Genomic DNA, 14,089 nt, shown 5'->3' on the forward strand with positions numbered 1-14,089 from the left:
GTCCTGTGCCCCAACCCCACAGCCATTTTCGTTGCCCTCCACTGGACTCTCCAATGTGTCCACATCCTTTCTGTCGTGGGGGGCCCACAGCTGGACGCAGGACTCCAGAAATGGCCTCGCTTCCTCCCCACCCCCCAAAATTGCTCCACGCCCTCCCGCCCCGCCGCCATGTTGCCTCGCTCTGGCGGGAGGGGAGGGCGTGGCCAGGAGCCGGGTGGGCGGGGCAGTGCCTGGGCGCGGTGTGACGTCCCGGGGTGAGAGGTCAGAGGGCAAAGGGAGCCACAGCCGCAGCCGGTTGGGAGCCGGAGTGAGGCTGAGCGCGCCAGGCGGTGCGGCCGGAAGGTGCGGACCCCACTTCCGGCCCCGGGGGGGCGGGACCCCCGACCCGTTCTCCTCAGGCTGCCCGGGGGGTGGGGGAGCCCCGGCCCCGGCCCCGGCCCCGGCCCCGTTAACAGTGCGGGTCGTATCGTGTTGTGTTGTGTCGTGCCGCGTTCGCGCCGGCGGGGCCTCCTTGGTGGTGTCGGTCCGCGCGTCAGCTTCGTTCCTGCCCGGGCGGTCCCGCCCCTCTCCCCTCCCCCGGTGCCATGGTTAATATCGGGGGGGCCCCGGGTGTCATCACTGCCGGTTCGTGGCCGCGTGGGTGCCGTTCGTTATTGGTGCGGTGACTGGTGCCGTCACTGACTAATTGTGATCCCAGTAACCGCGCTGATCTCTGATCCGATCCGTGGTACCATGACTTGCTGGTATCGTTACTTTAAATGAGTTTTGTGATTGGTCCCATTATTGGTGTCACAGTTAATACCTTACTGGTATCGGTGATCTTGCTGTGTGTTGGTATCGTTACTTGTTAGTAACGATTGCTGTTGTTCCTGATCAGTCAGTAAATAAGCATCAGTTACTTATTGTGATACCAATAACTACCGCTACCAATCAGTATCTTACTAGCATCTGTTCATACTGTTACCTATTGGTGTCATGATTGGTATCTTACTTATCAGTAGTGTGATTGGTCCCATTATTGGTGTCACATTTAATATCTTACTAGTATCATTGATATTGCTGTTTATTGGTATCATTCCTTATTAGTCAGTAAGTATAGTAAGGTATCCTTGATTGGGGGAGTAACAGTAGTTATTAGTATCACAATCAATATCATACTAGTGTCATTGATACCATTATTTATTGGTATCATTACTTATTAGTATTGTGATTTGGTATCACAATACTAATATCTCACCAGCAGGGATCCTGGCTTTCTATGATTTAAAACCAAAAAAACCCCAGTTTTTGGTTTAAAAAAAAAAAAAAAAAAAAATACCCAACTCCACATTGTTCTGTGACTTAAAATGAAACACTGCCAATATATAGATACACATATATAATATACGTGTATCTGTATGTAATACATAGTGGTGGTGGTTCATTTAAAATCACAGAACAATGTAGAGTTGGGGTTACTTTACTTTTCTTTAACCAAAAATTGAAAAACAAATCCCCAGTTGGAAAAAATAAGCAGATCCCTGCTTATTAGTTTTGTTGGTATTGTTGTGGGATTTTAGTGCCCATTGATGGGGGGGCAGGTATTGGTGCCCATTGATGCCTTGCAGGAGGAGTGGGGTATTGGTGCCTGGGGGGATGGGTATTAGTAGCGTTATTTTATTAGTATCAATAGCCTCATTATCTTGTTTATGTCATTAGTATCCTTATCTTATGATGAATATTACTATGATTATTACTGTTATCATCATGCTAATTACCTGGCCCTGCTCATCAGTCGAGCAGAAGCCACTTGGCCCTGGCAGTTTGGGGAGGGGGATTTGTTGCCTCCTTTTTCCAGCTAGGAGATGGCTGGGCCTAGCCAGGCAGGCAGAGGAGAAGTCGCTGCCGAGGAGATGGCTATGTTGGTTTGGGGACTGTAGGTTTGCACCTTGCAGACCGACAGAACTGAGCTGTGTAGCCTGAGCTGTAAGCAGAGGGCTGGTTTCCCCTGATCCAGGTGTGATGGGGCCCTGTGTAGGCGTGTTGGGCTGAGCTTGTCTTGCTCAGGCTCTGGTTGAGCAGGCTGGTGCACCTGAGGGGCTTGTTTTAGATGCTTGGTTCTGGGCTGGGAATCAGGCTCTGCCAGGCAAGAACAACTCCCTCGGGCATGGTGTGTGTTGTGTCCCAAATGGCCTCGCCTGGTGAAAGGGTTAAACAGTAACTAAGGAGGGTGGTGGCATTAAGCAGCCTGGGGAAAGGGAACAGAGAATCATTCGCCTGCCCTGCAGAGACCGAAGCTGCTTAAGACCTGGAGAAGACGGAGATCTCTGTCCCTCCTGTAGCTGGACACTGAGACTATTAGAGGCAAGTGCTAGATGTGGGAAGAGAAGTAAAAAGGGCTGGCTGCTTGTTCACCTCTGTAGAGGAGCCCAAAATATTCAGTTGGGAGAAACTTCTCGTTTGAGGCTTGTGGAAGCATAGCATGGCTTGAGGGGCTGTAGGGGAGCCATTGCCTGCAAAAGAAGGGGATAAAAATAGGGAGAGCATCTAATCATCCCACGGATGAAGGTAAGGTGTGTTATGACTCTGAGCTGTTGCTCCTTTTACAAAAGGCGAGCAGGGGGCAGAGCGTGGGTGCAGAAGACATGGGGGAATACGTAGGCTTGAAGAGGATGTGTGAGAAGGAGGGGAAGAGGCAGTAAAGGTCTGGAGGAAGAAAGAGACTGCAGAGTGATGGGATACAGAGAGGGAGGGAAAAGAATTAGTTATGAACCCCAAAAACATGCTTGGTAGGAACGATGAGAGAGTGAAGTGCACCAAGGGAAGGGAAGAAAAAATGGGCATGAAGTAACATACTGTATTATTAAATAGATCTGGCACTTTTATGCTCACAGCATTTAATTGTACAACTATCTTTCTGCTTTGAAGTCCTGGGGATGCTGCTGTGGGGTGATGGACCTAGTGGACCATGTATTTTTTTTCATGCTGGTTAGCAGTCTAATCTGTGGGGTTGTGAATCCAGCAAACATTCCAGCTTTGAAAGAGCAGGTGGCAGCTTCTGAAATCAGTGGGGAGGGAGCTGGACTTCTCTGTCCATTGTAAAGAGGAGAAGTTAGGCATTTGGGACTTAGAGCATGGAGAAAAGAAGCTGTTGTGTCCAATGCCTTTTGCCCAAAATCTCTAGATGCAGCTTCCAGTTTTCTGACGGTTTGTAAAATACAAACAAGCTTCTCTTTTGTACCTTGCTTTTGTCTGTCCTAGGATCCCGGTGCTTGAAATTAGTGTATTGCCACAGACATTAATTAATGTCATAAGATTAGGATTACAGGAGCTGTGGCACTTCAGCAAATGGATCAGTTGGTTTATTCTTTTCTTAAAAAAAGAAAAAGTGGCTTAAGGTTGGTGTGGTTTTCTGTTTGTTTGTTTGTTTTTAATTCTGCACACACAAACTGCTGAGTGTTGTGCTGCTGTTGGCCTCTCATTCATCCTACGACAGAGGAATCGCCCGAATGGCTGATACTAGCTCTGCTCTGCGTTTTTTTTTTTTTTTAACTTCAGCATCGTATGTTTACATTATGAAATCCAGCTTGAATAATTTGATCCACTAAAGGCTATAGAAGAGCAGAACAGAGTCAGTTTTTTGTTTCAAGATTGCATAAGCAGTATCCTAACACTTGAAACCAAGGTGAGTGAAATTAGTCAAATGAAGTTTGTATTGAAGATAGCTGTTGGGAGGATTATTTAAATCGTATGCAGATATGTCCAGTATGAATCTCATCACAGATATGGAAGTAAATCATTCAACCAGGGGGGCTAGAAAGAATGACTTCTCTTCAGACTGGAAGAGGTGAAGCTTGGCTGAGTAACTAAGGGGGGCTGTAGCTGAGGACAAATAAAGTCAACAAGCTAAAGAAGGAGGAAGTGGCTGTGTTGCAGAGATGTTACTGAATGCGTGGAGGTCAGGATTTGTTTGGCTTATTCCTGATTGCTGCTAGCTTGCTGTGTCCCTTGGGGGAAAGCTGCTTAAACTCTGGCTGTCCATGCCAGTCTTTAGGGTAGGATGATTTTCACTCATAAATGGTGTTTTGGTAATACAAATAACATAGGAGCCTCAGTCCTGCATCATGGCTCTGTGCTTGGAGCAGTATAAATGTACCATAAAAAACCAAAAACCCAGTGCCAGCAGTAGAGCTTGTAATCAAAGGGGAAGACCAGAAAGATCAGATAGTATTCCTCCCACCTGGCTGTACCTAAGAGACCGTATTAGTCAGCATCATCAGCATTGGTCTTAGCACATCAGCAGCCTGGATGGGTGTCAGTGTTTGTGCTGGCATCCTGATGGAGGGAGCTGAACTTTACAAATGATTAAGCGCTCTTGACATGCAAAGTGCTTATGCTATAAAGGGATACAGCCTGGAAGAACAGCAAATCCTGTGATTCCAGGAAAGCTTGGGCTGCATATTAAGTTTTTTATAGTGAACTTCTTACCTCTTCTGCTTGTGGCCTGTGAACAATTCACTCCTTGCTTCCCAATTTCAGTGTCCTGCATCTTTTAATGTCAAGCAGATTCAGGTTGCTCCTCTGGCTTCAAGGTGCTGCCCTCCCAAATACTCCCACCAGTCTTCTCATTGGACCCAGACTCTAACTGGATGCCCTTTCCCTCCTCTTTAAAGGCAGAGATGAGCTTTTATTCCATGTGTTGTAGGGTTTGTGTGGGGAAGGCTGCAGGAGTTCTACGGTAGTGCATCTCTGTGGCTTATAGTTTGCAGAAGTCATTGGTGTTCAGAATTGGTGGTGGTTTCTCATTTGAGGAGTCTGACTCAAATAGATAGAGGGTGGTAGAAGATGACTGTTTCCAGTGTATCTTTTGACCCATATCCTGAGGCTAGGATACCTGTTCCAGTTTCACAACTTGTGCCCATTTCTTTCCTGCATGATTGGAGTCCCTTGAAAAGGGGCCACAAGGCTGCAAGATGCCTGCTTCTGGGACTTCATCTGGAGAGAGAGAGCAGTGTGGGAATGTGGGGAGGGGAGAGGAGTTGCATTTCTGTGACTAGTTGAATTAGTCTTGCATAGACCATTGTGATAAAGATGCCATAGGAATAATAGTCAGTTTGTTCTCAGTAGCAACATTCTCAAAGTCCGATTTGTTTAGTAAGAAAGTAGCTTTAGGATTTGTTTCTCTAATGCAAGAAGAAATGTGATAGTGCTTTGCTGCTCCCAGAAATCAAATGTCTCGTTGGTATGTCTGTCTAATATTACTGGACTCTGTGGAATTAAAATATATAGGATTTTATCCGGTGGGCTGCTGAGTCAGGTGCTGCTAAGTGCTTTGCATATTCAGGCCTGCAAAAATGGTATTTTTGTAATCTAGAGCCTGTTAGAAAGTAATCCATGGCTGCTGTGAGTCGTCTTGCAGGTGCCTGCATTTCAGAAGTGGATGAAATGACTCTCTCCACTCACCAAGTTTGCAAAGTGCATTGAAAGTCTGCTTGGAAAGGGGCTAGTAAATGTAGATTCACTGTTCTGAAAACTCTTGCAGAAACTTGTTTGCCTGTGTGGTGTGTGGCTATATTAATATTTCCCATAATATTACAGGGAAATGTATTGAAAGCTACCTTTTTTACTACATGAGGTAAGAACTCAGAAGTATGTTCAGCTACTATTTTTCTCCAAGGTGATTACTGGCTAATTGTATGTGGGAGAGAATAAGTATACAACAGTGAAGAAATGTTATATGATTGAAACAAGTTGGAAACTCTTAGGCGGTATGAGTTGCACTAAATCCATGCCTAATACAGGTATGCTACTTAAGAAAGCAAAATATGGGGGGGGGGGTTGTGTTTTTTTTCCCCTGCAGTGACTAATACAGGGTTTTAGAAACCTACGTGCTTTTCCTGTTTTTAGTAAACTTGTTTGAACTTTCTAAAAGGTTCTTTAGAGACAAAATCATATTTTGCAGAGCTAAACAGTATTATAAGACGCAATGTAATAGAGCTGTAGGCTGAAGTGACACCATATAATAATGGAAGCCAGTTCTCAGCTTTCTTGAGTCCTATTTTTAACTCTGTCTTGGCCTTGGGGGTGGTTCTTGGCATCTGTGAAGCTGTGACTTTTACAAACTAATAACGTGGCCTCCTATAATACCTTGCTCTGCAGAATTTAAAGCAAATGGGCAGAAACATAGCTGGGAAGGTAGTGATATTTCTCCATTCCACATTAAAATGACCCTGAGACTTTCAAAATCTCTCTGGGTTTATCACAAGAGTCATTCACTGTTTGGCTCCAGTGTAGCCAAACATCCCAGTGGTTAGAGCAATGACATGGGATGTGGAGGTCTTAGGAGCCTGCTCCAACTCAGCTGAAATAGGAATACATCTCACTTGCTCTACAGACCTGGAAAGCTTCTTAATGGTAAGATTTTACCTAAAACCAGCTCTGGTCGAAGTGGGTCTGATGGGAAGAGCTGAGCTTCTGAAGTGACCACGTGGTTTTAATCCAACATCTGAGTTGGGCTGGTTCTCCCCAAAAAATGGCTAGTAAATTAAGTCAAAGAGGATGCATCACCAGAAAATCAAGCGTGTTTTCTATCGCCAACATTTTTAAGTTCACATGCCAGTAACAATGTGTAGATTGTTTGTACAGCTCTGCTTCTGTAAGAGTAGAAGTGAAGGCACCCCCCTCCTGTCCTTCACTGAGACCATAAAATCATGGCCACAGGGCTGTTTTGCCCAGTCAGTCATTTAGTTGTTCCAAATGGCACAAATCAAACTATCATTGGGCCTAAATACCACCTGCTGCAATAGCTTTCATCCTGCTTTGGGGAAAAGGTCTGAATGGAGAAAGAACTGGGCAAGGCATGAAACTCAGAAATGGACCAGTTGTAAGTCTCTCTGTAAGCTGGAAAAGCTTTTCCTTGTACAGCTTTTAGAGTTGTACATTTTTGAGCTGCTGCCTGTGAAATAGCCATGTGTTTGGTGAAGACTTGGGCAGAAACTGTATCTAACACCAACAGCAATCATCACTTCATCTAGAAAAATAAATGTACTGATCTTCATGAAAAATGTAAGGGCCCACTCAGTCCTCTGATAGCCTCTCCAGCCTGCCATCCCTGAGCAGACTTGGCACCGCTTCTACCAACGCAGCGCAGGATGCCGGTAGCCTTCTTGACAACAAGAGCACACTGCTGACTTCAGGGGCAACTCTTCCGATGTGGTAAGAAGCTGGTTGCAATCAAAGTTGCTCTTCATTTCCCTGTAGTTGTTTTGCTTTGTTTAGAAGTGTAAACAGACTTGGTAAGAACAAGCCTTTTTTCCTGAAGGAAGGGGCAAAACTTGGATTTCAGCTAAAGGATTTGTTGTGAAGCTCTTTTTCCTGGGGTGGCCTTAGGAATTCACTAGAGATCCCGTGGCATCCAAGATGACGTCAGAGGCATGGTGGTAATCTCCTGGATATATACCTTTGCCTTTGGTGGCAAGTATCTGTTGGACAAGCACTCATCTTTTTTCCACCCATCAAAAATGTGCACAACCTGCCGTTGGGCAATGGAAGAGCGGGGAGTGAAATATGAATGTGTCCCCATTACTGAGCAGTTCCTCTTCACAAGGGGCTGTAGCAACTGAAGATGATCTTCAAAAGGGCATCAAGGTTACCTCTGCAAAGCGGCTTTTCAGCTGATTGAGGAAACGGTGAATTTTGCCTATTGGTTTTCCCTCCTTGCTGTTTAAAACAAAGGCACAAATCTCTACCCCCACCCACCCGCGAAAAAACCTACCCAAAAATACTTCTAAACAAAGCAAAACGACTACAGGGAAATGAAGAGCAGCTTTGATTGCGTCCAGCTTCTTACCACGTCGGAAGAGTTGCCTCTGAAGTCAGCAGTGTGCTCTTCTTGTCAAGAAGGCTACTGGCATCCTGTGCTGCATTGGTAGGAGTGGTGCCAGCAGATGGAGGGCAGTGGTTCTTCCCTTTATTCGGCACCGGGGAAGCCACATCTGGAGTCCTGTGTCCAGTTGTGGACTCCCCACAACAGAAAGGATGTGGGCACGTTGGAGAGAGTCCGGTGGAAGGGAATGGTTCAGAGCTGAGGCACATGACTGGTGAGGAGAGGCTGAGAGAACTGGCCTTATTTAATCTGGAGAAGAGAAGACCGAGGGGGATTGAATAGCAGCTTTCAACTCCCTGCAAGGGGGTTGCAAAGAGGATGAGGCTGGGTGGTTCTCGGTGGGGGCAGATGACAGGACAAGGAGCAATGGGCTCCAGTCGCAGTAAGAGAAGTTTTAGGTCAGATATTTTGGAAAAAAAACTTTCTCACGAGGAGGGTAGTAAAGCACTGGAACAGGTTACCTGGAGAGGTTGTGGAGTGTCCATCATTCAAGGTTTTTCAGACCCAGCTAGACAAAGCCTTGGCTGGGATGATGTGGATGTTGCCACTGTGTGACTCCCTCTGCTCCGTGTTCATCTGCCAGGGGTACACTGATCCAAAAATGTTGAAAACCCCTGTGTTAGAGGATGGTTTCAGGTTGGATGCAAGAAAGAATGTGTTTATGGTAAGGGTGACCACAATCTGGACTAGACTTCCCAAGGAGGGGGTGCAGTCCCCAACCTGGGAAGTCTTCAAGAGGAGACTGGACAGACGTCTTGCTGGGATCATTTGATCTCAGCAGTATTCCTGCCCAGAGCAGGGGGGTTGGACTTGATCTTTTGAGGTCCCTTCCAGCCCTTAATTTTTATGATAAGCTGAGGCTAAACGTAGAAGAGGCAAGGTCAAATTTTAATTTGAAAATGGACATTGAATTAAGTGTGACTGGTTGGGGATTGCCCAGTGAAGAGCTTGGTACGTTTGTGCCAGGTAAACAGCCCACATGATACATGACTGCTGGTGTTTATCTTGGTTATTATAAACTTTTTGGTCACGGTACAACAGTGTCGGAGCTGGGAAGAAAAGTCCAGGTTTAATGCTTTAACCACTGGCCTATGATACAGCTTTGGCTATAAAGTAGTATGTGAGACCTTAATCAGACATCCACTCTTGGTTTCTGTGCGCTCCCTTGTCTGTATTCACCCATTTCTCTCGTCTTGTAGTCGCTGTACAACTCTTACTCTGAACAGTGGCGTCCTGGTCCCTGAATGGGTTTCCTGGCTACTTTGGTAATATAAATAGGCTGGGGGAGGCACTCACTGAAGTGCAGGCTGTTTCAGCTTCACTGTTGAAAACTGCATGTGGCAGGTCACAAGGGACTGCTTAAACATGAGGGCAAAGACTCTGCCCTGATTTGGCATAGACATTTGGAGTTCAAAAATATAAAGGTGGTGGTTTTGGGGCACTTTCAGAACTCTTCTGTGCTCTAGTGAGGATGTTAAATTGCAGATGGCAGGAAGTGCAATTTCTGTGGCTGTCTGCCAGAACAGGGTGTGCTGGTAAAGAGAATGCCTTTTTTGTTTTCCACCTCCGGTCCAAAAGTACTTCATGCTCAGATCCAGGTTCATAGCCTTGCTGCACGAGACCGAGAAAGCCACTTGACAAACCGCAAGTACCAGCGTATTTGAGCAGTACCTGACCATGCTAGTGCTTCCCAGTACAAGCAGAAGGACCTGCTTTTTGGCCACAGGAGGTTACAGTGGAAATGGTATGCCTGATACCTTAGGTGCACGGGGTAGCAACAGCGTTTGTAAAAAGATGATGACACTTACCCTAGATATGTGCCCATCATCCTGTTTGTAGATGACTGCACTCCAATTTAAGTGCATAGCATGGGACTTAGACTTCATATAAGCAGTGCTCCTTAGGTGTACAGCCCTGTGACTGGCTCCCATCCATTTCCAGGCTCCTCCATACTCAGGGCTAGTATTGGGAGCCTTGAAAATGGCTGGAGCTTGTTGGTTCTAGGCCTGTTATCTCCCATTGTTTTCCGTTTCTCTTCAAGCTGTTACCAGCTGCTTGTGCTTTGCCGTTCATGTTGCCAACTATTATGCCATTAAATGGAATTCGATTAAATTAAGGAGTAGGCAGTGTGGCTAAAAGCTACTGTGTATTTGGCCAGTATTTGGGTAACCACTGCTTGTTAAAATGTAAGCCATAGCAGTGGAAACAAATTTGGGATTGAGGTTGTGTAATACAGTTATGCAAATTGGGCCCACCTACATGAGACACTTTACTGCACAGTAGCGCTAATTGCTGTGCAGTAAGTGTCCATGTCTACATATGCAAATGCTTATTGTGCAGTAACTGGCTCTAATCATGAGTAAACTTGTTACCTGCAAATGCAAGTGGCAAATTTACTTGAGATTACTTACTGCATGGTAGATGTTTGACCAGGAGCAAATATACTCTTGGGCAGCAAGGGGTAGGAGATTGCTGCTGAGCAGGGAGCAGGCAGGTCCTGGGGGGCAGGCTTTGCCAGCAGAGCTCCAGAATGGACAATGTCCCCCTGCCCTGGCAGCAGGGAGCTACCAGCCCCCACTCTGCAATCACATGGAAGGCAGATCCCAGCGACAGGGAGCAATGTCCCAGCCCCTGTCTGGAGACAGCTGTCTCCTGGCCCATGGGCTAGCATCCGGGTGAAGCCTAGACCTGGGTGTTGCAGGGAGCGCGAGCAGTCTGCTGCTAGGAGTAGCAAATCTGCTTCTGTGTCCCTTAATGTATAGACATGTGACCAGGAGAGCTCACTTTTGAGCAGTTTACTTAATAGTAAGCTGCTTGCAAATTAATCTGTGCATGTAGTCATGCCCATTTAAGGATTTATATGGCATGAATGCAAGTGGATTCCATTGTAAATGTACAGCTTCTAAGGCAGTAACCTATGGTCAGCAGACTGGGGTGTCTGTCTGATGTGCTCAGTTAAATTATATCCGTTTAGCTCTTTTTCACATTTAAGAGGAGGAGATAGAAATGGGCAAAGTGTGATGTGTATAGCAGAGTGATGGAACTTGATTGAGATCTACAGTCAGGTAATATGGCAGGAATAATAAAATAAAATGTTATGGTTTTAAGCATTTCCATAGAGAGATTTTAAATTTTTTAACAAGCAAGTGGACAAATTACTTCTGCACTTTATCTGGCTGTGGGATATATTACATGCATACATGAAGGTGAGTTTATTTTTTTGCCCTGCCTGCATTCAGAAGTCAGTTCCTGCTTCACTGCTGCAGCTGGGGTTAGGAAAGAACTTTTTCTCCTTTTCCCCAAGCACATCTTAATGAATGTCTTGGCTTCCTTATGTTTTCACCTGGAGCACGGAGCAGGAATCCTAGTATCGTACCACACGTTGAGTTGGAAGAAAGAAGTTGAAGACCTGGCTTCTCATCTCCTGGGCAGCTGCATTGCATTACAGAGAACCAAGGGGGCAATCGCATGTGGCTGTTGTATTGCCTGTTCAACACCGAAAGAAGTAGTTATTCCCCTGCCACTTGTTGTGAAACAGGTTGGTTGCTAAATGAGAGGAAGCCGACTTATTCCAGAACTGGTGACATGGCCAGGGATGATGTAGCTTCCGTTAGGTGGCTGGCAACTTCTTCTGACAAATTCATAATCACAAAGAGTTCTTGTTCAAAACCACTTCCCTGCTTTTTGTCTGTGTAGCGGTTAAGCACTGAGTCGCTCTAAGTAAAGTCCAGTCTGATCCACCTGTGGTCTAGTTGGGGATGACTCATGCTGAATGGTAGGTCAGGTTTTCCTTCGGTTCTAGGGGAGACTTTTCTTTGTCAAGCTTCAAAGGAATCTCTGAGCAAAGCTTTCACAGAAATTTAGGGCTGGATGGGATCTTGTGAGATCTTCGGGTCCAGCCCCCATGTGTGTCTGAGCAGAGAAATGGGCTAAACAGGAGTATGGTGTTTATTGGAAGTGATGGCTGTTTATAGCACAAAAGGAGATTGGGTCAGTGATATAAGTAGGTCTGCATCATGCTAGTGCCTTGAACTGAAGAACAGGGTAAATTTGCAATGCAGTAAGAAGTGAGGTGATCTCAGCAGGGCCATCTTGAGTCAAGTGGGTGCAAGACTGGCCAAGCGATCCATGCATTTGCTTCCACGGACCTTGAGGGTGTCTCATGCTGTGTGCCTGGGAAGGTGCCCACTTTGGACTTGGGTACTGAATTTGAGTTAGGCGTGTGAATTGATGGCTGTGGTCCTGAAGTGAACTTCAGTCAGCCACTGCCGCTGGGATTGCTCTTCGGTGAAAGGCGCCTTCTACAAGGAATGTACGGCACCGAATGGACCCCAGACATCTTGGAGCCTTGCTTCTCAAAGAGCTGAGCCAGGCCTTGCCCACCCAAAGCACCAGCCCCCCCAGGGGTCAAGGCTTTAGTTGTGACTTTCCCATTGGAAGTGTTCTGGACCCTTGGCCTCTCTCCCTACGCAGCACAAAGCACGCTATTCTTGCCCTGAGAATATCAGTGGAGAACAGAAAGCTGGTGTTTCAGACCTTGCTGTGTAGCAGGCTTGTGAAACAGGCCAGTGGCCTGAGCACAGCCTGGATACTATTATTATTATTATTTTTTTTCTCTCTCTCCCTCTCTGAACTTCTTTTTAGAGAAATGACTTCCCACCCCAGCCCCCACTGGAGCAGGAATCAAAATCAAATGGGAATAAATTCAGATGACTTTTACTAGCAGGTGGAAAGGCTGGGTCTCATTGGTGTATCCTTCCTTTCCCCTCTTCTTTTAACAGTGCTAATGTTGCATTATTCAGGTTGGGACATAAAGTCCCATCACAGCAAGCCTCAGTGCGACTCCCTGCATGTGGTTTGGTAAGGAGGGCAGTTATATTTTGTGTGCGTGGATACAGAGAATCTCTCTAGTTGTGCAGTTTGGTCGCTGGCACAGAAGGCTGAGATGGCAGCTTTTGTCTTACTGCTGCGTGTGCCACCTGGGGCCTGCAGCTCACCTGTTTCTCTTGTAGTTGGCAGCAGAAGCTGGTGGGATTTGGTTTCAGTTTATCTTCTGTGCGAACTCTAGTATTCCAGGTTTCAGCTGTCTATTATACTTCAGTCACCTCTGCAGAGAATGCTGAAAAGAGATCGGGACCATAGCTGCTCAGCAGAGGCTAAAGATCAGGTTCTGGTTCCCAGGGTACCGTCTGCTATTGCTTTTTTCTGTGGGGTTTTGGCCAAAAAATGTGCACCATTGTCTCAGGCAATGGAATGAGGATGTGTCTTTCTGTACCGTGTCAGACTGCTGTGCAGGGAGAGCCCTTTGGCTTGTATTGGCTCCTGGTTCACTTAGTTGCCCTTGACTGAGGATGGTTTTTGGCGCCTGTTGTTGAACCCATTTTTTCCATGAGATGGCATGACTTTGAAATGGGATGTCTGTCTAATCTGGTCTCAAAGAGGATCAGCTGTGTTATCTCCTCTGGTTTTGAAATGACTTTGAAAGTAGGAGAGGCAAGTACTTTTTGGGGTGATATTTTTATTGGGCCAACTGCATAGCTGGAAGAGATGTTGGATAACCTAGGCACAAAGTACCCTTCCTCCAGATAGACCACAGAAAACTTTTCTGCAGGTCCGTTCGGCATTTGTGCTGGGGGGAGAGGGGAGAATGCTGCTGGATGTGTGGGGTGGGTGGGTAATCAGGTAGTTAAATGCACAGCGTTCACTAAATCAGAGGCTTTCTTATTGCTGGTACAAGTAGCTGAGGTAACATGCAATCCTGACGACTCTCTTTTTGTATGTTCCCACAAATTGGGTAATTTTTTCCCCCTTCTTCCCCTCCCCCCCAACTTGGTGAGACTGGCAGCTAGGATGGGATTTCGGAACTAAAAAAGGTAGGATGCGGAGGTACACGGGCCACTGAAAAAGAGTTCTCCAAAGCTCCTCGGAAGGAAAGTGCATCAAGCTATTTTGTTGCTGTAGCAATGTCTCAGAATAAGGAGGTCAGCGAGGGTGTGCACAGATAGTTAAATACATACAAAGCCTCACTCTTCGGGAACTAGGAACCCTGTTCTGGTGCTAATACAGGTCAGGGCAGGTTCACCAGCTACTGTAACTTGTAGAAGAGGGACCTGCCTGTGACTGTTATTGCTGAGTGGTGGTTTCATAGTTTCATAGTAGCTAGAGTCGGAAGGGACCTAGGTAGATCATCTAGTCCGACCCCCTGCCTTGGCAGGAAAGAGCACC

At 46.3% G+C, this 14,089-nt stretch overlaps 1 protein-coding gene across 2 annotated transcripts in view; it reads left to right on the forward strand.

Annotated features, from left to right (window-relative positions):
- Positions 1–253: 253 nt before the first annotated feature.
- SCAP (SREBF chaperone) overlaps positions 254–14,089 on the forward strand; it is an 86,090-nt gene continuing 72,254 nt past the window's right edge. The window contains exon 1 of one of the 2 annotated variants that reach the window (XM_019529049.1): positions 254–342. The gene's annotated coding sequence lies outside the window, so the exon portion shown is untranslated. Of the gene's footprint in view, positions 343–2,972; positions 3,187–14,089 lie in introns of those variants that run through there. The other variant, XM_019529057.1, reaches the window with a different exon arrangement.

This window comes from Crocodylus porosus, unplaced genomic scaffold (assembly GCF_001723895.1).
Source record: "Crocodylus porosus isolate Cpor-Errol unplaced genomic scaffold, CroPor_comp1, whole genome shotgun sequence".
Classification (NCBI taxonomy): domain Eukaryota; kingdom Metazoa; phylum Chordata; order Crocodylia; family Crocodylidae; genus Crocodylus; species Crocodylus porosus.